The following is a 21,672-nucleotide window of genomic DNA, read 5'->3' as shown; positions in this document are numbered from 1 at the left end:
ATGTAACGTATTCAAACTTTAGCCAAAGAAGATAACGAACATTACCTCTCCTGCATATTTGATATTATACTGATCTCTTGTATTTTCCATGCAAATAACTAGATTTGGTATGCCTTCAATCAGTTTGTGTAAACGTCAATTACGTTCGTCACATATATTCCAAAGAGATTCGACATTGTAATAAAATACATAATAACAGAAACTTTAACATAGGACGGGCAACATAGCGTTGATTTAAAACGTTTGTTTTGACACGCGTCATAACCCCACATTTTCGTACTATACAGAGTGAAATGTGTCAAATTTCCATGGCTAACCGAGTGCTAAAATAAATGTGAATGGAGCATGGACAATTAAAATGAATCGATGAATATCAAAAATAAAGCTCCAACTATGATTTATTGTCATCTTATTAATATTTTATTATATTTGTAGAATTTGTGGAAAAAAGAGATATTGAAAAAAATATTTATAAAGCAATCAATATATACCTATCACAGAACAATCTATATGTACAATCAATTAAAAAACATGAATGGAGTATAGGTACATTTTTTTTTCTGAATGGAGCTTATTTCATTGTTGAATCAATGTAACATTTATTTATTTCCTAACCTGCTTCAGTTTTTTCATAAATATTCTTAATATGCTGGTTGATTGATCACATTACACATTTGCCTCGACAAATACATATACACTTTGCGTATGGGTCTAAGGCCGGTGTAATAATATACAGGGTGAGTCTTGGACTCGCACAAATATTTCAACAGTAGATTTATTGAGGTCGAAAGAAAGACTATTTTACCATTTTTTCCGTATCGGCTCGATTTAAAAGATACAGGCTGTTGAAAAAACATAAATAAATGTTATTTTTAGTTCTATCTCACAAACGGTTTTATCGAATGAAATGAATTTCGGAATATAATTTTTCATTTATTTGAGTAATCTTTATTCGCACAAGATATCACCCTGGTCTTCCAGTTTTCCCATTTTGACCATTACGTACCATAAAAATAAGAAAAATTCAATGAACTCAACTCCTGAAAATAAGTTGGACGCTAATTAATACTTGAACGTTTTGTAAAAAGGAACTGTGCCGTTTTCGAGTGATTCGAAGTGTTTCTTTTGACCTAAAGAATCTACTGTTAAAATATTTGTACGATTCAAAGACTTAGCCTGTATAGTATGAAGATTTCTGTTCTTAACAGAAAAATGAGATGAAAATGTATCTATGTACCTATCTTAATTTATAAGGAAGTCATCAACTTTTTTGTGGGGCAAATATAGGGAATGAAACTGAAATACCTATAGGTTTATTAAAAAAGTACATATATCAAGGTATTTGAGCGAAATAGATTTGTTCATTTTTTCGCTGTACCAGTTATAGAGTTAATCGTTGGGTACTCAAAAGTATAATAGGTTTTATAATTAAAGTAAAATTTGAATTCGTCCTAACTCAAATAAAATTATTATTATTTGTAAGATTTTCTGTAGCTGGGTGTTGACCTGTAGAAAATAAAGAACCTTTTTATTATTATTATTATTATAATACAATTTTGGAAGCAACCAGAAGAAAGTGAAAAAAAGGTGGCACAAATAATTTTTTCTAAAAACGCAGTGCATTCATTTGAACCAAAGGTAGAATGTTCAATGACGATCCTATTGCCAAGCCTATCTTACGATTAAGTATGTCAGTTTCTCGAGTAAACAAAGGAAACAATTCAATTGGATGGAAACACCTCGACAAATAACCATTTAGTGCCTTGGCACAGAGTCGATGTACTCGACATTGTAAATTATTCGAGTCACAGGACGTGCCGAGACTGAAATTTTAACTAAATCCAACTTTCTTATCTATACGATGGCCCTGTTCATTCCGAGAACCACAAATAATAAGTCGGAGTCCGGAAAGGTGTGGAAGTATGTCAGGCATTCAGGAATGCACAGTCACAACGGCCAACTAGATAGGTCAGGTAGAATTCGATATCGTTCAGCAAAAATGAAATCCGGGAGAAAGAATTAGCCACCGCATTAAAGACAAGTCAAGGGAACCTCGGTTAGGGAAACGAGAAATGCCTTGGGCTGCAGAAGTGCCTCATTAAAGCCCGTTCAGAATTTACGTAACCGGTAACTCTAAAGTAAAGAGTATTGGCCTATTTTTATGGTGATGTTCACTGAGCAAACTTAACTGCTACGTAATTTCTACTAAAGTGTTAAATAATATTTCCATGTTTATTCTTTATTGAAATGTTTTATACAGTTTGTCCGGCGAAGCGGTCGATTACTCTAATTCTATTAACTTTACAAAAAAGAGTTCCAAATAAAACATTCCTCTTTTCGGATAGAGCATCTCCAAAAACTATTAAGAACTATACAAAGTGGTTTTGTTTCTTCTGCACAGCTACAAACTTCGTTATTTTGAATGGAACACCCTGTATATTTTACATTTTTGAATCCCTTGTTAAATTCGAATATAAGTTTCATAACACAACTATGTCTGAATTCACAACGGTTTTCGAGAAATTTGACTTTTTATCAATATTTTGACAGTTTGAGGTAATTACATAAAGGACTATAGCTCCGTCCCTATTCTATGTGATTGATTCAAATTTGGACTGTGTCTAGTCAATAAATGAAACACAAAAAATTTCCTTTGTTAATAACCATATTATATACAGGTCCACGAAAACGTAGATCCATTATCAAAACAGAAATTCATCAAAATCTAAATTTTTTTAAATGGCAACTCATTTTTTTCCCTTCATTTTTTGAAAAAACTAAAAGCGAACAAAAAATTTTTAAATAATGAATAAAAAAATATGGGTTGCCATTTCAAAAATGAAGATTTCGACAAATTTCTGTTTTGATAAGGGATCTACGTTTTCGTGGACCCTGTATATGATATGGTAATTTACAAAGAAAATTTTTAGTGTTTCATTTATTGACTAAACACAGTCCAAATTTGAATCAATCACATAGAATAGGGACGGAGCTTTAGTCCTTTATGTAAGTACCTTAAATTGTCAAAATATTAATAGAAAGTCAAATTTCTCCGTTGAGAATTCAGACATAGTTGTGTTATCAAACTTATATTCAAATTTAACAAGGAATTCAAAAATGTAAAAATATATAAGGTGTTCCATTTAAAATATCGAAGTTGATAACTGTGCAGAAGAAACTAAACACCGAGCGAAACACTTTGTATAGTTCTAAATAATTTCAGGAGATGCTCTACTTAAAAACAGGAAAGTTTTATTTGAAACTTTTTTTTGTAAAGTTAATAGAATTAGAGAATCGACCGCTGCACCATGGCGCGGACACCCTGTATAACAAAAGTTAAGGAGGTTCCGAAATTTTATGAATTTTTGAGAAAAGATGCTGATTCTTGTCCACCAAATGTTCATTTATGAGAAATCAAATGTTTACTCTGTTATATCCGAATGTTTTTTTTGCTCCTCGTTCGATAAATTTTTCATTTTTAAAAAATTTCTGGTCATTTGCGTTTCTGAAAATTTCAGTCATTATTTTACGTTCTCACAATTGATTGAAAATCTGAAGGCAATGGTTCACTGGATGATTTCCAAGAGAAATGGATTGGTAGAGAAGGGCCGATTGAATGGCCACCACGCCCACAAGACTTGACACCTTTAGACTTTTTCCTCTGGGAATATTTAAAGTCGATTGTGCATTTATAAAACACAAAGATGTAGAAGAATTGTTAGTTTGATGTTAGAATGAAAAGAGTATGCCAAGAAATTCGAGTTGAAGTTTTCCAAAACGTTAGGGCCGAATTTGAAAATAGGTTATATTTTTGTGTACAAAATAATGGATAACATTGTGAGAATCTTTTATAGTAGAAGTTTTTCATTATTTTTATGTTTCATTGCAACTCTTGGTACCGTTACTAGTCTACTCTTTTTTTTTCGTACTAACCGAGGTACTAACAAAACTAGTTAAGTGTACGTCATTTTTGAAAGGGCAATCAAATTACTTCACTCATTCCCCTTTCCATTTAGGATTTTAGGAGTCATCACGCTCACAGGGTTGATATAAATTGATCGGAACTAACCGTATAAAAAGTTTACCTTTTTGTGCATTTTTTCTGCCGAGGTTTTAAGGGTGATACTTTTTCAAATCGACACACTGTATGTTATCTTATTCATATTATAATTATTGAGGATTATTTACGGATATGAATGTTGTGCAGTATTTTTACCATTCTGTGAAATGTAGCGTTGAGTGACCTTTAATGTAAAACGGATACCTCAACTTCACGTTAAAATTATGTTTAAAGCTGTCGCAAAATATTCCTAAGAAGGGAACACATTGTGCGTCCGTGAAATCTCTCTACCCGCCCTATGTGAAACTGTATGTGTTGTAGGGCGGACATCATTTTTTACAGTACGATTTCTTCATTCCAAAGGCACCTACAAAGTGAAGTACAAAAATTCCAATGGTAGTGGTGATCATGGGAAATCTTATCTGTTAGAATATGAATAGTATTTTGAGTTTCAGAATATTGGTACTGTTAAAAATAATAATAATAAAAAATTAACTTTATTTACGCACCAGAAATAAACCTCATTATAGGATAAACTAAACAGGTACATTTTCAAGAATCTTTGTTTGTTATTTTGTAACAGCTCTCTCAAAGTATCCACTGAAATTTGACTACGTTCTTAAGTTATTCCCCTCTTGACTTGTGCTACCACACATCGCATTAAAGCGAGCATTAAACATTCTAAATTTCAAAATCTGGCAGATGAAACTTCGTCTGGCTTGCAATAATCTCCAAAATTTTACATACCTACTAAAAAAAATAAGGCAATAAACAAATCGCATTGTAGAAATTGGACATCCACAATCCAAGAAATAAAATTTTGAATCGGGGGAATGGAGACTTCACAGGCGCACGGCGTATACAGAGAGGGGGTTCTGAAAATTGCACAGTAGCCTAGTACACATTGTTCATCAGAAATGAATTTTCCGAGAATTTAACTATTAATTATTGAGGTCGGCTAGAAAAATGGTGTTTGTGGAACGATACGAGGCTTACGGAAGTACTACGTCAGGATTAAATAGGAATACAGAGCGAAACCCTGAAAGAAATGACCGATGCAAAGCGGAACCCGTAGAAAATTCAATTAATTCCACAATTCCATAAATGGGAATATGTGAATGAACTGAGGAGGGTCATTATTCCGATTTAAAAAAAAAAAGGAATAAACGTGAAGTTAAAGCCCATTTCCATGAGTTCGATAGACAAAATTGTTCGGATGATGATGATTTAAAGAGTAATTCAATGAATTCGATATAATAGCTGGTAGACAATTTGGATTTTACAAGGATTTCAACAAATGAAGACCAGTCTAGTATCAGTTAATGACTATGAATAAGCCTTGTATGTTCGCCCTCAATAGAAAAGTGTAAAACTTGTGAACCTTTGAGCCTTTTTTGTGATGCGATTCATTATGAGTGATGTATGTATTTCGTTATCGTTGCCTTTTCAGGCCTACTGAGGGAATCTCTTTTTTCCTGAATAATCCAAATCTGAAAACAGAACCGGCCTATCATTTTTAGATTTTGGGTTATAAACAAAAATTGAGATTTTGACGTTTTCGAAAAGTTCTCATATTTTTTTTGTCTTTGAAGTTACAGATCTGAAACTTGAACCTTCTTCGGCACTTTTATACTTAGAATCTACAGGCAAAAGATTTTTTCCCAAATCAAAAATAACAAATTCAATGAAAGTTTGCATTTAAGAAAACGAAAGTTCGCCTAATGATTCGAAATGAAAAAATATTTCGAGCTCGTCAGTGGATTCTACGTAAAAAAGTGCCTGTAGAAGGTTTCAGTTTCAGATCTGTAACAAAAAAGTTATGAGAACTGTTGAGATAAATTCATCAGAGTAAAGCAAAACCAAATCCCTTACTCATTCAGAATTCTCGACAAATATAAATATGTCAAATGCGATTGGTTTATTAGTTAACAATATTAGTGCTGGCGGTAAAAGTGTTGAATAACATACCCCAGCAGTTTTCGACTGTGATAACCATATTATGTACTTTGCTATTGGAGCCTATATACTGTATATAAGCATCTTTTAGGAATGAGATATTTCTCTCCGTTTAGTTAGTTCTGGTTTGATATTCATTGAGAGTATAGATCGACCTCCGTTAAATCGATTGAATCAATATAAAGATTGTTTCACAAAGTGCGTTTCATTGAAGAAGAATTTATCCTAAACCAACCTAATTTCCAACAAGAACTTTTCGAAATCGTCAAAATCTCATTTTTTGCTAATAACTCAAAAAAAACGATGAATCGTAGGAGGCTACGGTTTGAACTATTCTTTGTTTCCCTGAAAAAGAGCTGGGAAATGTGTCATTCGTTTTCTTCTAGCTGCTATAGTTCTCGAGATAGAAAACGAATTTTGCCCACCCTGCACATAGGCAATGTTTCATAAAGAAACCATTTCTAATCATCGTATGCCTTTTTTTGTTTTTTTTTTCGAAAACGAAGAAAGGAAGCTTTTATGGCGTAAATCTTTTTCCTGAAAAAAAATCATTCCAACCATTCACTGCAGAGTTTGCGAAAAACATTTCAGAGTCAATTTAAACATGAACATAAACAGCCATTTGGCGAACTGATTGTTCGTCTGTTGAGATTTAAATTCAATTTCTTCATCCGTCAAAATGAAATTAAACACAGAATGTTTTCAACAAATAGTTTTGAAAATCAGCTTACTTACACCTACTTCATATTTCCTTTTGAATGATAAACTCACAAGTACAAGGACAGCTGAATAATATACATCCTATTCCTTGATAATTCTCAAAATGCAGGGTAAGCAGTTATGCAGCTGTCCTATGAATGAAACGTGATTTCATTATCAATACGTTCTCACTGTATTGAGCAAAGATGTCATAGTTTTCTGACGAGCAAATAAAGTAGAGAATATAATTTATAGAAACTTTTTATCCCATCGCATTGTTTGGCAAGGACACAGATGCAGTCTACTGGATTAGAACCTGTGTCCTGTATCATGCAAAAGTTCGCAAACACGAAATGTTGAACAAATCTTAAGTAACATTAAGTTGCCATTTGAATGCTAGCTATAACCATAAGCTATAAAAGGCTAATTGTCCTTTTGAAAGAATTACCCTGTATTGCCAGTATACACAAAAAGTGTACCTTAACACTGAAGTGCGCCAGATACAAGTCACTCATTTCTGATAAATTGTGAGACAATCGATATAAACCGAGATATAAACTAATGTAGATGAATATTCTTTTCTCAACACTTGTTGTTAATTTTTTCTTATGAAAACTTTACGATATTTTTGGCTAACGGCTACACTTATGGCTGAGTATTCAAATAAGTAATTCATTCTTTACATACCAGCATTACTATTCACCATGCCGACACGCTATTGCGTTATGTTTTTTTTAAATACCTACAGGCAAAACTCATCAGGAAGTTTCATCTCGTTACAATGCAATGTTCAATGTTGATTGTTTTCTATGAACGTACCTGATTAACTCAGCCTTGTAATTTTTATGCTGATGATGATTTCACTGTATTATTATTCATTCAACATGCAATTAACCATTAAAGTATAAGGTACAAGAGTCTAACATAGCTATGAACAAGACTGAAGATAACAAAATTGAATATTGATTTTATTGAAGGGATTGGGTCGCATCTACACTCGTTATTGCTTATGAATTATTATTTAAAAAAAATTAATATTTATATTCTTTGAAGGGGTTCTCTTCTGCATTAATTTTTTTCTCTGATCTCGTCTAAACCATCTACGTTAAATACGAATAAGGCTATTTCTCAAAAATTAGGTATGTACCTCATTTTCTTTCTCCTCAAAATACCTGCAGAGAAAACTGACGCATTGTATCCTTTTCAAGATTATTGGATATAATTATTCAATTACCTTTTTTAACGTCATCATTCGAAATGATGTAAATAAGTATGTACTTCTAAGGCCTGAAGAATGCGAAAAATGTCCGCTAAAACGTTGCTTAGAAAGTTGGTCGGCATCGACTAATAGATAATAATCGATCGAAAAGTGATTTCATTCCACATATTACTTAAACATAGAGATTTATGTGATACTAGCTGACTCGGCAAACCTAGTTTTGCCATTTAAATTATTTCTAGGGTAGATAATAATAACTAACTCATCGTGATTGCTCGATTGGTCGTAAGAAAAAGGAATGCCTTTTTTTCTGTTCTGAATATTTTGTTATATAAACCTTGCCCTAACAATAATAAACACAACAAAAAAAGAATTGTCTAATTTGGTACGATCGTTTGAACAATAAAGCATTTTGAAGTAAACCATAGATCCTCTTTTATTAATATAGATATGATTTGAGGACATCTGAAGATATGACTAAAGCAACAAATAACAAAAGTTTAATATTTTAGACACAAAATCGAGAACATAATGACAAGTTCCTATGATAAAAAAAGCATAGGTACAAGATTAAAAACACTTTTCATCTAATCGATAAAAAATGTGTTCTTCCCAAACGAAACAACGATATTGTGAAAGTAAAATGTTTCACTTAACACTCGAAAAAAGTATCGAATATCATGAGAGGTTTCCAGTCTATCAGTGGACGACGCCGACGATGAACAGTACACCTGCCCTACGATACACTTGTCGATGAAGGCAATTGCGGATAAGTATCTAGAAACGATGCCATCTGAACTCCCCTTGGGAAGTCACATTTCATGCAGTATATTGCACATTTGTTGTAAGAAACTTCTATGCAGACTAGGTCATGTTTCATATTTATTTTCAAATATGAAATTACAAAAATATTCGAAGCCAGTCTGCTCTGTTGGAGAAATTTTTCTTGTCTAATAAATTGAATGAATACTTATATCGTATTAATCCCCCGATATTATTATTATTTATTGAGAAGAGGTTTGAACGTATGAACTCAAAAAGAAACAATGAAAAAATTATGCGGAAACTCGTAAACAGAAAAAAACTAAATTAAGGAAAGCCATGAAACACCAGCCATTACAGCAGTCTACAGTCGTGATTCCATTTCTCATAGGAGTTCTTGAACGCATTGACCGATCCTGCATTGACCACATCGTGCGAGAGACCATTCCACACATCAAACACTGATGGTCAAGAAGTCAAGAAGATTAAGAGTAAGGTGCTAAAATATAACAAGATTATATATTATAGACAACATAGATCTTGAATAATGTTTTTTATTTAGGTATATTACCTATAATATGACCCTCCCCCATGTGTAATTTGCCTATAGAAAATCTCTTCTTGATTTAGTCAAATGTCGAAGTCAAGGTTACCTTCAAGGTTAATGAAAGGTCAAGTTATGCTTTTTAAATGAACTTCCTGTATTTCATTGCATATTCACATGTATTTGTTCATTTTTTGTATGCCTTATATTGTTTTCTTAGTAATCTTTGGGTAATTCGTCATTTCTTAAAAAAAAATAGCTGCTGAATTACAGCGTATTTCTCGAGAGCGCGATGTACAATTTCAAATCTGTTTAATGAAATCGGTTACCAAGAAACTATCACATATTTTTTGTAGCTAGCATGGGGACCTGATATACAGGGCGTTCAAACAGAACGGTCAAAATTTCAGTTGAGAAAAAGGCCACAAATCGATTTTGGAATTGCCAACCGTGTGTTTCAGTTCAACATACCGCGATTCAGTACAGAAAAAATTGGAGTATACTGAAAGTATCCCAAACCAAAAGCTCATCTTTAATGAGATTTCTGGAATGAAGGCTACGGTAGAGCAATCATTCCGATTTGGAATTATACCTGTTGAATTGCAAATTCCCCATTTTTCATGGTACCTACGATAAATAACTTATTTTAATTTCAAGGTCACTTCAAGGTGAAATCCAAAATTTCGAATGGCAATGGTGGTACCCTGAGAACTAATCTTCTAGATTGCCTGAAATACATTAGTGTGAGCATTTCCTGTAATTTTATAAAACATTCTTTCAAGCCGATTGCCCTGCCGATGCCATTTTGGCATTAAACAAGGAAAATAATCTGTAGCTCAAATGAAATGAAATTTTAGACAATCTAGATTTAGAAGATAAGTTCTTAGTTTATCACCATTGGGTTTTTAAACTTGACTTCAACGTGACCATGAAATTTAAATGTTTTGTTAGAAAACAGGAAGTCCATAAAACAGTCACACTTTGACGAATGAGGCATTCGCAATTCAACAGGTACATGTCCAAGAGTGCTCAAGTGCTTTCAACATTCGGAAAATCTCAAAAATAGTTGTAAAAATACTAGTAAAAATAGCAAGGGAAACCCTTGGGAGAACCTTAACAATATTCCATCGACCATTTTCCTGTTCTGAATCTAAATATGGAGCCGAAGAGAGAAATTCGGGATTTACTCGAGCGTGTCAGATTAATACAAAGAGAGATACCTTGGACTCTGTAGAGTACCTCTACCAAAAATTAGACCTGTATATTGGGGGAATAGCGAGGGGAATATTCTAGGACAGCCTGTCAGAATAGTAAAAAAACGATTATTGTACATATTCGAGCATGTCAGATTAATGATTGTATTCTGCTTTTCATTCGTAAGTTACGAATCTGTAGAGTACGATCGATCTGTAAGTTTCAGATCACAGAATACTAATATCAGATTGACAGATTCGTAAATAATGCAATTCTGGAAATGTTTCTTTCACTATCTCATTGAAAGTGTCGCATTTTTGAACTATTTATCGTAAATAGTTACGGATTCCTGTAAGCTACAGACCACTAAAAACCGCACAGAATTGCAATTTTCCTGTAAGCTTATGAAAAGTTACATATTGACTTACAGATGAAAGCAGAATACCACCATAAGATATATAAAGTTAATTACATGTTGAAAAGTATATATTCTCTTAATCTGACAAAGTTGCAAAAAAAAGTCACGTGTACATTCTCGAGCGCCTTGGCGTTTTTGTCATTTTGAAGCTAATGATTCCAGAATAACGGAAAAAATATAATCTGACAGTTTAATCCGAAACAATAAAAATTGGACATAAAGGTCACCAAAAACCATTTTATTAAATTCTCTCCTTCCCTGGGTTTCAAATCTTTTCCGCATACATTATAAAAGTTGTAGAGCATAACATTTCCTACAAATTTTGTCTCACGCAATTTTTTCTACGTTCAAACGTTTTTGAGATATATGGCGATTAATGTACTTTAGACTGGGTTTTTTCATTGACCTTGGCCTTTCGTATGTGTGGCTAAGCTCCTCGCCTTTATCGCCCTCTAACTCGAAAACGGTTAAGAGTAGGCAAAATTGCTTCAGACGGAAGTTGCATAGAATTATATTATCTACAACTTTCATAATGAAAACAAAAACGATTAGAGGTACAGGCAAGGAGATATTTGCAAAAAATGCATTTTCATCATCTTCAAAGTGTCAGATTAAGAAAAACCCCCCTGATTAGTGTCAGATTAATGGGTCAACACGTCTACAACACCAAGATTAACCATCTGTATGAAAATCTGACCCGCTCGAGTATGTGTAAGTAACGATTTTTTTGCATTTTCAAAGAGCCGCTTTGACCTTGCGTCACGTCCAAATTGTCAGTCCCTTGAAAAGTAGCTTTCTTTGGGTCCAATTAACATATCCTCCAAAAATATGACACGTTCAAGAACTTTTTTTTTACCATTTTCAACTCTTCCGTACGACCAGCCCCACCGCTCAAACTGTCAGATAAGCGTGAATTCATTATCAGAGGAACGGACGATTTTTTTATATCTTTGAGAACCTGCATACGCTTTCCCCACCGTTGAAAGTGCATACTTTTTTTTTCTACCATCTAATCTTCAGAATCCACTAGGTTTCTACGACGCTCGAGTAAATCCCGATTTAGCATCTTCGGCTCCCCAACTATATGGACTTTGTCATTAGAGTGGGAACTGCGAATTCGTGGCCGGTGGCGTTCACGACATAAAAATTTGTAGCTCGTAGCCATGATAGGCGCAGCTCACTTGAAAATAAGTGTGGCAAATCAAATATGGAGTGGTCCGTTTGAATATTGAACAATTCATCGCCTGTTATCAAATTATTCTCGCACTGAGCGGTTGCATTTTTACAGTCCTCTTCTTTCTCAAGTCATTCCCTATGTTCGGCGTTAAATTTTTGTGATCTGTATAAATAGGATGGGAAGGCATAGTGACGAAGAAATACAGAGACAAAACTGAACACAATATAAATTTTTTTATCAAACTTGTATAGTAGTACCTAGTAGTAACAAACTACTAGGTACTTTCAAAGGGCTAACGACCTAGGTCTTCCTGCCAACTTGTCTAGTTCATGTCTCATTGGACAAAACCATCATGTAAAACAATTATTAGAATGCGTTATAATAAGAGATGACATCAATTATTGAGGAATTTATTTCACTCTGGAATTGTGTAATGAACATACTTACATGGAAATGTAAACAACATAAATTTGTGAATAACAATAAATAATTCGAGAGTGTGATTATAAATTCTTATCCAATAATAATTGTAACAACACGATTAAAGTTTGATCATATCGAAATGCACTTATTAGTAGTATTTGAAGCTTCCCACACTCAAGTTTTCTATTGAAGTTATTGATATCAAGCTCAGGGTGATTAATTGAATCGGTTGTTTGGAAATGGGGTAGATTGGAGGTTGGCTATCGGCTACGCAGTTTTATACAAAGCGACACTGAAAATAATTCGAAGAATTTATTTTATGATCCGGGTTATATGAGAGTTCGTTTCATAGTTGGATAGGATCAAGTTTGAAGGAAAGACAACTTAGCTGAGCCGAGTGTCTTGTATAAAAATCTGCCAGTACGGCATCCGAATGTTTTCAACAAACATGCTCGTCAGTTTTCAAACAAGATATCTCAATTGCATTCATGATTGGATGGCATCATCAGTTTATGCCCTGGAATTACGGAATAAACTGTCGAAATAACGGTTAGCTGTTTTTTCAAAAACTTATTTTTCTGCTGTGCTTTTGTGTACACTGCTCGGTACACTGTATCCCAAATTGCTTTATTTAGGCTGTTTCTGGTACTTCCGAACTAGAAAGGTGAAAACCGGTGAAAACTTATCAGGTGAAAACGAGGGTGAAAACGTTAAAAGGAATCCTAGGCTCGATTTTCGAGAAAAGTCCATAAGTGGAAACCCGTGGAAACCGTTTCACGGCATCTATACGGTACTATATTAAATTTTTTTAAATCTTCTGTACTAAGGGTGAGAACAAAAAACTTTTTTATTTTATATACGGATTTAATTTTTTTTGAATCCCAGGTATTACAAAAAAATAGCCCTTCAAAAATATATAAACCTATGTCGATATATTTCTCCTATACTCAAGGCAAAATAGCCATTTTAGTGAAATTCCCATTTTCGACAGATTTCTATGAAACAATCGAACACAAAAATATCCGCTCTCAATAAATCCCCATCTCAATACTCTCTATGATACGAATCAAAACTTTCCGTTCATAGAATTCCATTTGTTAGCTAAAATATCTATAACTTCAACGAAATCATGTAATTCATGTTACACTCAATTTCGATAAATATCGAGCAGAACTCGGAGCTGAATTTCTAAAGTCTAAAATTCTGTTAACAAATTCTTTTTTCTGAAAGATTTCACTGTATTCAACAGCATAATACAAAAAAAAACAAAACGATTGATGTCAGGTGATCTTGCTCTCCAGGCAATAGGACCAAGCGTTCCCATCCACTGATTGCCTATATCTATGGCAATGCTTTTTTTGGAAAGAATCTAGCAAAAATTTATTGAAATTCATGTCATTGTATGAACTTCACTATTACGATGTATTGAAGTATTCTATGTTCACCTCGATGTTTACTTTATTAATAGCATGTGAGACTCAACAGTTGGTGATCATTTCACTTTTATGCTGATTTTGCCTTGAAGATGTAAGTAATATATCGACATATAATATAATATTACATAAATTATATTTTTGAAAATCTGATATTTTTTTTGTAACATGAGATCAAAAAAAGGATGCATTCATAATTAAAATAACGAAGTTGTTTTTTTTCACCCTTAGTACAGGAGATAAAAATTTTGAAATTAGTAGGTATTGTATTCCCAGTGTAGAAAGTTTTTATCGTTTTCATATACGTTCGAAAATAAAGAAGTAACCAGAGAAGTTATGACAGTTATGAAATCGACAAAATATCAATATTTGGTTATATGTATGTTTAAAACAAATGAAGATATCGTGAAACGGTTGCCACTAATCGACTTTTCACAAAAATCGAACTCAGGCCTCCTTTTAACGTTTTTACCGAGGTATTTACCTATACAGGGTGATTCATAACTATTGGGACATAGGCTAAGGGCAGATTGTTTGGACCAAAATATGGCGATAGGACCAAATATATCTCAATAAAATATTGCTGTGGATAAAGATAGAGGGCATTAAAGTTGAAGTTTTTTTTTTGTTTTTTGCTAATAATTTCACTGTATATTTTTTCATCCGTTTTTAAGAAAAACACAATTGAACAGTTCAGAGGATCGGAAGGGGATTTGAAGTAACGATTTATTTATTTTATTTATTCATTTCGTAGATAAAGCATAATTAAAAACAATGTAACATAAAAAGAATAAACTTAAATTAAATGTTCTACGAGGCCTCCTCCGACTTCTATGCCTTCTCTAATTCTTTTAATAAAGGACTTTCGAACTTTTCGAAAAAATTCTAACGCTCTCTTTTTTATTTTATTGGGGTATATTTGGTCCTATCGCCATATTTTGGTCCAAACAATCTGCCCTTAGCCTATGTCCCAATAGTTATGAATCACCCTGTATATAGTCTAGCTAGAAGTTCCAGAAACAGCCAAAATCAAGCAATTTGGAATAGATATCCTGATGTAAAGGCCACCGAGATCATTGATCATTTTGGCTTGTTTCGTTTGAAAACTGTAATGCCTGAAAATCTCCCACAAAAAATCTTTGAAGTAGTCCTAGTCGACAGTCAGTAAAGTTTTATCAATCGATAGTTTGTATCAGGATGATATCGATGTCAATCTATTTCACTCATTCCCCCTCCGCTACGACAGTGTCGTAGCTTATAATTTCTATTATGAAAAGCCTCGTGAAAAGCTTACAAAAAAAAATATTCACTCATACGGACACACCGGGGAAAACACCATCTGTTCATTGAAACTAGCATTGAAATCTCGATTGAAATAAAAAAATATTCCGAAAATTATTATTTTTACCCGATCATTATGATCTAGTCATTCATTAGTTTGCGAGTTTGCCTACTTTTACAGAATGTTAGAGACTCATATAGTTATATAAAAATCGAAAGAATTCCATCTTTATGATCACATATTCGAATAACTCATAAAATGTACCTGACTGAAAACAATGGTTCATATTCTAAGGTATTCGACCTCCGCGTAGGAAGAATACGTTCAAGAATCTCAAGTAGTATATACATAATAACAGAAGATTTGACTTCAAAACAGAATAAAATTCATGGATAGGGCACTGCAAATTTTCACACCAAGATTGGCTATTTTCAATTTAAATGAACGATCCTTTCTTAGTCCTTACCGACAAACTGGAACCCTCGCTGGAGCTGCTACCCACTAGAACTAGTTCAGTAAATGCTGGTGCTCTCTCAGAATGTCGATAAATTCTTTTTAAATCGAATATTTCCATTTTAATTTCATCCCGAATATTCAAAATCATTCTCATCAAACAGTTTGGTTTCAAATAGTATTTATTTTATTTATTTTTTCAATTATTTTACTTCAACACCAACACCATTAATTATGTTAATTACAACATGCAGAACCAAAAAAAGAACAAAAAGTGAGAAAAGAAACCATTCATGTCTTAATCTAAAAAAAAATAAATCCCTCAGGTCTTTTAAGTCATGAAAAAATATATCCATATCATTATTCATGAGAAATTCATTATAAATCATCATCATTTTGTTCAGAGGTGAAGACCCACGCGGTTTAATTGAGAATAATTGTTTGTGATCCTCAAATTCGAATTTTGGAACTCTGAAATTGATAAACTCAATAAAAGCACAATTTTGGTCTTGAATAGTATTCTGTCTATTCTGTCAATATTAGTGACTGTCATTGGCATCTGAGTTGGCATCCATACAACCAAGGCATATTCAAGATGGGGTCTTACTAGGGCATTATACAGTAGGATGGTAGTTAAAATATTAAAATCTACAGAATTTCTTAAAACAAATCCCATAGCTTTATATGCTCTATTTGTCAGTAAATCATAATGATCGCTGAATTTTAAAATGTGCTGAAAGATAACACCTCGGATAACACCCAAGTCTCTAACATTTATCTTACGATCAATGACATTTGAATTAATTTCATGATCAAAATGTATAGGGTTAGATTTTCTAATGTAGCTGACAACATGACATTTTCCTATAATCAATGACATTTTATTGTTTTTAAAGCATTGAACAATCTGACTTAAATCTTTCTGCAAAAAAATACAATCTAGTATGTTCAGGAATTTTGCTGAACAGTTTGAAACGAGGTTTGAAATCATCTGCAAATGACAGTGCATAGAAAATTCACAATTTCACTCATCTCGTTGTAAAGATTCAAAAATGTCCTAATTTTCCAGTTAAGAAATGCTCTCTGATGATAGAAAGATACCTCGGTATTCATTTGATTTCGTGCGTTTCATACACATTTTACCTCGCATTCTACATATTCAACAAAACTGTCGAAAAGCATATGCACAAAGTGAGCAAAATTGGTGATACATGAACTACAACTTTTTAATCCAACGAGATAGAGGAAAATGGCTGTGCCATTCATGTTGTCTTTTTTCGAGAAACTAAAAATGCCATCAACTGCATTCCTCTATATTCTTTTGTTTTCGAGTTATAGGCCAAAGTTTAAATTTTGGCAATTTCAAATTTGGTCATTATCTCCGTTTCTGTTTCTGCTAGGATGTTGAAATGAAAACATTATAGAGACACCTTTTTGATAGCATCTAGTGGCGTACTATGATTTATTTTAACAGGTACATTTGTTGAGCTATAACATAAAGTCGTGTTTTTTCTTATGGAAACAGTCGTTTGAAGTGACCTAGAAAAAATCGCCATTTTTTTTTCGTTTCAGAAATATATCACACATTATACATCGTCCTCAGATCTTAGCATCTAGTGTCTAGCACGACACTAAGGCAGTGGCGTAAAATGAATAAAATTTATATAGCTCCTACCTTTTTGTACGGAAAATTGACGTGACAATGATGTCAGATTCAACTATCTCAATTGTGATTGGCTACACTTAGCAACTATCTCACTCCAGTCTTTGGACAACAACAAATGTTTATTTTCCATTCCTTGTATCTATGTTCCAACTCGGTTCCAAGCCTCAAATTCGTTCAGATATTATGAAAAATATAGTTTGTATGCGAATTTCAAATGATTGACTAGTAGTATTAGTATTTGTGAAAATCGTGTAATCTGTTTTAAGTTATATTGTATGACGTCTTATAAAAAGTACCTACTTGCAGAAGATAAAATCCCTCTCACAAACCTGTACACGAATTAATGATTTCGCCCTAATTTTTCAACCGAGTTGTTTGAAATTGAATTTTTATCAGTGTAGGTGTTGGATGTTGCGTTGACGTTCAAGAATTATTGGGCAAAATTCTTACATTCTCTTTGTCAGAAAACCTAGTCCGAAACGAGAGATCGATATTATTTTAAGTGTAGCTTGAAAAAGGATAAAATGAATATTACAGGGCGATAAAAATCCGGTGTCAATTTTTTTGGGGGATGAACATAATACACCCTATGAACACACTCATATGTGTCATATGTTTGTGTCCGGTTCTCCTTCAAAGCTTCCTGCATGTAAACCGGCTCACAAAAGACACACAATAATAGCTACTTATTTATTTTTTCTTCCGTCCTTCAATGCTTGAAATATGCTATATTGTGGATTGAAAAAGTGGCAACTGAGGTCAAGGTTCTTATAAGAAACCGTTAGAACGCTTGCGTGCAAAACGTATTTCTCGCCTAAATCATTTAAAGTGAGCATTTACAGGAATACTATAAAGCAAATACTTATACATATTCGCATATTCGAATTCAAATTACAGTTGAAATTCAGACGTGTTGCACATTCAATGAAGTGTCCGAATTTTTTTTAATATCTTTTCTTTCTCGTTTTTTTTCCTATTATTAAAAGAATAACCACTGATACATCTATGGAAGATGAATCCATCTTCCAATTTGATAAAGGCTGTATTGTATTTACTTTTTCTTACTCGTTTTCGCTTAACGTTAAGCTAGCAGAACCCCCAATATCTCCAAAAATTGGGGAGCGAAAAATTCTTAATTGGGTAATAAATTAGCTTAAAATTATGGCCGCAAAAAAAATCCAAAATTCAAAAGTGGTTCTGCCGAAGGTTCTGCTAGCTGGAGGTTCTGTTCTTGTTTTCTGTTTCCTCGTATGTTTCAGATATAATTTCGAAATGGAGACAGGAAAGAAATCTTTATGTCAATGGAAAAGAAGTCCTTCAATATTAAGAGCTTATTCTGTAAACAAATTTGTCAGCACTACACCACTCACGCGGAGACAGGATTTTTTTAACGTCAGGATATGGTACCCGAGATGGTACCCCGTTACATTTACCTCTGTTAAAACTCAGATATATACTATATTTTTTGAAAACAAAAATGTATTGCTGACAATAAAAATATATATATATATACAGGGTGAGCCACACACAACGTATGGTTTTCAGATGAACAAAACCTCGAGTACCTACTATTTTCGGATTTAAATAAAAATTATTAAAAGAAATGAGTATGCCAGAACATGCAGTTTAATTTTTCAATTCAACAATTAAAAAAATTTACTCGAAGAATGATACAAAAATATTCTATCATAAAATTCAAACTTTTAATTTCGACCTCAATGACATTCACTGTAGGAGTGATTGATGTTTTTGATATGTCGAAAACATGCCCTTGTCGTAGTGTTGTAATTGATGAATTATCCAAAATTAAAATCAGAATTGAAAATAATTGAACATGTATTAATATAATAATTAATATAATAATTGATATAATAAGTAATATAATAATTGATATATTATATATTAATATAATAATTGATATTAATTAATATAATAATTGATAAACCTACCTATTTTCTTCTTTCATCACTCTAGAAAAGGATATGATTTCACATTCCTTAAAAAGCAAAAACTCGAATTCAAAACCTAATAAAGCGTTGATAAAAAATCCCCTCAATGACCTATCCTCAGCAGCAAGGTTTAATCCATTTCTGGCACAAAAGGTTAGAGTTGCTATTTTGAAAAACTGAACAACCCTCCCTCCTTCATAGAGGATGAAAACTCCCTCGCAAACTACTCAATCAATGCACTAGAATTGTGCAATTTCAAGTGAAGAATTTTCCTACGAAAAAGTAAATAAGTAGGTACGGAAGATATGAATTTTGTGTGTTGCTTTTTCTCAGGTTTATAATCAACTGAACAAAATGGATAAATGAGAATACTGTTTTACTGTTTATGAATTTTAGAAAGCATTTAAAGCCGTAGGCTCGGCCGTACCTACTCAGCATCTTTTTATCTTCAGTAGTATCTGTTATAAAGCATACCGAGACGCATACTTAATTCGATTGATTTCTTTCCGAATTACAATTGATCTCGAATCTGAATTACACTCGGAATTACATTTGATGTTTTCCGAAACAAACTTGACTAATCCGAAATATGAGTGATGTTTTGTAAATTTCAATCGATTATTTCTGAACTCGTTTCTGAATGATTACAATTGGAAATGGTGTAGTGATGAAATTTTGCCGGCAAAGTTTCTGGATTGTAATGTGAAAGCTTGGCAATTTTGCGAATGATATTTGTATCAAAATCAGAGCAAACTTGAGTTGAAAGAGAGAAATTTTACCTGCAAAATCTACTTTCTCATTAAAATTATATCTACTCCTACCGAGACTCATACAAAGTACCTTTTTCTTAACCTACTAAGTTCTCATGATGATTATTGATTATTATGGAAAAGGAGTCCCATATGAATAGAGCTAGAAAACATTTTTAGAGAATTAAATCGATATACAGTACCAACACGTGTCTCTTCCAAACTTCTCCAGCTAACAAGATATTGAGGTTTCGTGAAAAACATAGTCACACTGGAGTGAATGAATACTTACAGTGTTAGATTAATCATCATGCGTTGGAAAAAAATAATAATAAGAATGACAATAATTAGGGCTCAGTAATCGATTACTCAAAAATATGTTATCAATGTTTATATAGTGATGTAGAAAATTGGTGAAACTCATGAAAAACGAAAAAGTTGTAGATGCATTGGGCTTCTCGGCCGTTTTTTGAAAATGAAAATTTCCCCCTTAAAAAAGTTGCGAGAATATCGTTTACTATCTCAACCCTTTCGGAGCATAATCTACTTTCATTTTTTCGGTGTCATTCAGATACACCCTGTACATACTTAATCTATGAAATTGTGCGGTATTGATGTTTCAATACTTATTTGAATAATTGTTAGCTGAATCATTCAAAATTTAGGAGACAAGTCTTACCTATGCCATAATTATTCAACTTTGAGAGTTTGTCGACCAGGTATTTCCAGTGTTATTCGTTCACGAAAATTGTAATTCTAGCAATAAATAGCCGAGAATTTCTTTTTAAGAACTTATGTGAAATGAAAGATTATGAGGAGAGTCGAATTGTTCCCGAGATTGTTCCATAAGCAGCACCCTGCTATATTGTTTGATGCAAAAATTTATCTGTATCAATATTTCTAGGCGACATAAATTATCGCATAATTTGCCGCTGTTCTTAACCCAATCATGTCGTACCAAACCACCAAACGAAAACCGCTAGAACGAACCGACGTACACCTAAAGACTTCGAAACAGAATTGCGTACCTAGATGTCTACCTCATCTCCTACCTGTTAACCACTACGTAACGTTTAAAGTTCTGAGAATCATAATGGCATTAGTCATCTCCAAACATTCCATAAGATTCAGCATCCGTTGCTGGTAATGATACAAGTTCGTTGGAAGTTTGATGATATTTAATTGAACTCACCTGATAATTGAACACCTAAGATAGAGCAGTCGGAGTAATACAATTCACAGACATTACACTTCACAGATGTACAAAACAGGTTTCTAATCACTTCACTCCACAATTCAGTCAAAGTAATGTATCATTCGTGGATTTAAAGATTGTCGGAAACTTTGTTGTCATGTAACTATGCGAATTTTAATGAACGAAACGACACACAAACCACCTTCCTCACAAACGCGTATAGTAGTAGGTACTCGCAACAGTCGCAACTCGCAAACAATCAAAACATTCAAGTTTCGAATACAAATTTTTTTGTTAATGCGCATTAGTTGGCGCACTGAAACCAACCTCCAAGTGAAAGAATGAATAGGCAATGAATGAGTCAAGACTCGAACTCAGTGCCATCCTGTCGTGGAATCGTTAAGCAACAATCGAATGTGCACTTTAAACTTCTCCTGTATATAGAAAACTGTAATAGTAGATTTCGCAGTGAAGAAATCTACAACACTGTTGT

General features: G+C 33.2%; 1 protein-coding gene across 2 annotated transcripts in view; it reads right to left on the bottom strand.

The window, feature by feature from the left end:
- LOC123312608 (afadin) overlaps positions 1-21,465 on the bottom strand; it is a 186,290-nt gene extending 164,825 nt beyond the window's left edge. For both annotated transcript variants that reach the window (XM_044897128.1, XM_044897129.1), the window contains exon 1: positions 21,177-21,465. The gene's annotated coding sequence lies outside the window, so the exon portion shown is untranslated. The remainder of the gene's footprint in view (positions 1-21,176) is intronic.
- Positions 21,466-21,672: the final 207 nt, after the last annotated feature.

This window comes from Coccinella septempunctata, chromosome 4 (assembly GCF_907165205.1).
Source record: "Coccinella septempunctata chromosome 4, icCocSept1.1, whole genome shotgun sequence".
Classification (NCBI taxonomy): domain Eukaryota; kingdom Metazoa; phylum Arthropoda; class Insecta; order Coleoptera; family Coccinellidae; genus Coccinella; species Coccinella septempunctata.
Note: the sequence above shows the minus strand (reverse complement) of the source record. Positions and strands in the feature narration are given on the sequence as shown.